Source organism: Protobothrops mucrosquamatus, unplaced genomic scaffold (assembly GCF_001527695.2).
Source record: "Protobothrops mucrosquamatus isolate PMUCROS unplaced genomic scaffold, P.Mucros_1.0 scaffold13, whole genome shotgun sequence".
Taxonomy (NCBI): Eukaryota; Metazoa; Chordata; class Lepidosauria; order Squamata; family Viperidae; genus Protobothrops; species Protobothrops mucrosquamatus.
The window spans coordinates 2,219,824-2,223,707 of record NW_015386400.1 but is presented as its reverse complement, the minus strand read 5'-3'; positions in this window follow the sequence as shown (position 1 = coordinate 2,223,707).

Below are 3,884 nucleotides of genomic sequence, written 5' to 3'. Positions count from 1 at the left end.
TTACAATATTTTTGCCAAAACATGTTTGCCAAAACATGTTGGCAAAATTGTTGACAAAACCATGCCATAGCAATGGGTGTGCTTAACAACTGTCACATTAATGATCATCCCATTCATTTTAATGATTGTTGCAAAAAAGGTAGTAAAATCTAGTTGCCATGTGACCAACCTGATTTACAACTATCGTGACACATGTTGTAATGGGGCAGGCTTTATGATGGTCATATATCAAGGGATACCTGTATCTCTCACACCTGGCAGTTGTGCTTCAGAATTCATAGCATACTTTTTCTTCCCTCAGATCCCTCTTCAAAACATATTATTTTTCTGAGAAACATTATTTTCACAACTATAACAATAATAGAGTTGGAAGGTACCTTGGAGGTCATCTAGTCCAACCCCCTGCTCAAGCAGGAAACCCTATAACATTTCAGAGAAATGGTTATTCATTCTCTTCTTAAAAACTTCCAGTGTTGGCGCATTCACCGCTTCTGGAGGCAGGTTGTTCCACTGGTTAATTGTTCTAACTGTCAGAAAGTTTCTCCTTAGTTCTAGGTTGCTTCTCTCCTTGATTAGTTTCCATCCGTTGCTTCTTGTCCTGCCTTCAGGTGCCTTGGAAAATAGCTTGACTCCCTCTTCTTTGTGGCAGCCCCTGAGATACTGGAATACTGCTATCATGTCCCCCCTCGTCCTTCTCTTCATTAAACTAGACATACCCAATTCCAGCAGCCGTTCCTTATATGCTTTAGCCTCCAGTCCCCTAATCAGCTTTGTTGTACATTTCTCATACACTACCCATTCCTAGACCAGTAATGGCAAACCTATGTCATGTGTCAAAGGGTACACACTGTGGCATTTTGGGTGATGTGCCAGCATTTACCAACACCCAACAATGATTCTCGAAAGCTTCTCCTGCTCTTATTGCTTGAGTCTGTGAAAATTGTGTGAGAATGGTGGCACTAAGGCTGAAGTGGATGGCTAGGCTTCTGCTTCAAGCCCAGTCTTGGTGCTGCAACCAAGTGCTTCTGCTCAGGGTGGACTAGATGCGAGGAAGACAGAAAATTGTTTCTCTTTTGTTGTGTCATACTAGTAGAGTCAATGTAAGCAGTTTCTGGATTTTTGTGACAGGTCAAGCCCAAAAGATTTGCCATTATTGCCCTAGATCAGGGGTAGGCAACCTTGGCTCTTTTATGACTCGTGGACTTCAACTCCCAGAATTCCTGAGCCAGCAGGGCTGGCTCAGGAATTCTGGAAGTTGAAGTCCACGAGTCATAAAAGAGCCAAGATTGCCTACCCCTGCCCTAGATCCTTCTGTGGGGGAGAGAGGGGCATCCTTTGGTACCATCCTCCCTTCTTTTTTATCTTCTTAAAAAAAATAGGAAGCAGACACACTGAAAAGCAAAGGCTCCACCATATTTATTTGTAATTGCTTTGGGCCACTACATGGAAAAAAGAAAATGCCGAGATCAATTTACCTTCTTTTAGAAATTTTTGACCTGCCAAAAATCTGTCCAGAGTTGACATTCTACCAACCTCTGTTCTAATCTAAGCCTCAGTATCTATCTATACATACATACATACATACATACATACACACACACATACACACATACACACATACACACACACACACACACACATACATACATACATACAAACTCTCCTGTTTAGTTGCCTTCTTTTCTTTTCTTCCTGCTGTCATTTGTCAAAGGCCAGGCTATAAAACTCTAGGGCAGATCACTTTTTACAGATGGTAACAAATTCTGGTAATTAAGTTTAAAAAAAAAAAAGTCTTGCTATCTTGTTACTCGTCCTCTAGATTGGGGAGAAGAGACTCTCTTTTTAAGTTTGCTTCTACTAGCAGCTTCTTTGACAGTTGCCTGTAAATAGGTGAGCAAAAATGCCCTCCAGCTTTTCATGAGTAGTCCTAGTTGGCTATATTTAGATTGCAGAAGAAAATAAAGAGGCATGAAATAATTCCTTTTATATTGTTATTCCAATGTTTGTGTGATTGTGTGGCTTCTTTTTTCCTTCCTCCTAACCTTACAAAACCATCCAGTGAATGGCCTGCCTTTCATTGGTACCTCCAGCCATTATTTTTGACAATGAAAAAACAGTGCCACCTATGTGAAGATTCTCCCTTGTGAAAGAAAAATAGCTTTTGCTTCAAGATACAAGAACAGAGGCTGCCATCCACATTATTGCATTTCTATATGGACAGCCATTTGTCCGAAATGGTATAGGGTTTCCTGCCTGAGCAGGGGGTTGGACTAGATGATCTCCAAGGTCCCTTCCAACTTTATTATTATTATTATTATTATTATTATTATTATTATTATTATTATTATTATTATTATTATTATTATTATTATCCAAGACTTAAGGTGACACACACACACACATACACACACACACACACACCCTAACCATCTAATCTACTGGCACTTCATTTCAAGCAAACTACCACAATTTGATTGTTTTTATAGATCTTGGAGACGATGCTGTATTTCACACTGATTTTGCCCAGCCTATAATACCAATAGTGGACCTTTACAGAACACTAGATACAGATGGCTTTTGAATTAGGACCACAGTTGATCTAGTTATTATTACCAATATGTTTTGAGATTTTTTGGGGTTGGGTTTGTTTGCTGCCCAGGATGGAAAATTTCTAATTGGTTTCATAAGCATAATCTTATTGTGATTTTCTTGGCTGTAGGATGCTATGTTTATTCCTAATTTCTGCCATATAATTCTCTTAAAAATATGGTATTTGCTTAATTGTTCCCCAGCCCTTTGTTCTGACTGTTCTAACAATGTTGCCAACATGTTGCACAAATGGGTGTGAGGCTGTTTCATAGAACAGGACTTTTCTTATGATTTGGAAACCAAAGATTATGGAATTTAGCATTTGTTCCACTCCCTTATAGAGAGGGCTAGCAGATAATTGAACACGTAAAAGCAATTAGCAATAAGCTGCATCTGTTTTTCTTTAGTGGCTGAAGACATTTCACCAATATTTATGGATAGTCCACTTAGATACCAGACGTTTGAGTTCAGTTCCTTTATCTTTGAAGACTAAGCATAACTGTCAGTCTTTCTATTCCCAATATATAATTGTTTTGTCAAATATAATAATAATAATGATGATAAAGTTGGAAGGGACCTTGCAGGTCATCCAGTCCAACCCCCTGCTCAGGCAGGAAACCCTATACCATTTTTTCTTAAAAACTTCCAGTGTTGGAGCATTCACCGCTTCTGGAGGCAGGTTGTTCCACTGGTTAATTGTTCTAACTGTCAGGAAGTTTCTCCTTAGTTCTAAGTTGCTTCTCTCCTTGATCAGTTTCCACCCGTTGCTCCTTGTCCTGCCTTCAGGCGCTTTGGAAAATAGCTTGACTCCCTCTTCTTTGTGGCAGTCCCTGAGATATTGGAACACTGCTATCATGTCCCCCCTCGTCCTTCTCTTCGTTAAACTAGACATACCCAATTCCAGCAACTGTTCCTTATATGTTTTAGCCTCCAGTCCCCTAATCATCTTTGTTGCTCTTCTCTGTACTCTTTCTAGAGTCTCAACATCTTTTTTACATCGTGGTGACCAAAACTGGATGCAATATTCCAAGTGTGGCCTTACCAAGGCATTGTAAAGTGGTATTAATACTTCACATGATCTTGATTCTATCCCTTTTTAATGCAGCCTAGCACTGTGTTGGCTTTTTTGGCAGCTGCAGCACACTGCTGGCTCATATTTAAATGATTGTCCACTAGGACTCCAAGATCCCTCTCGCAGTTACTACTATTGAGCAAGGTACCCCCTATACTATACCTGTACATTTGGTTTTTCTTGCCTAAATGTAGAACCTTACTTTTTTCACCATTGAATTTCA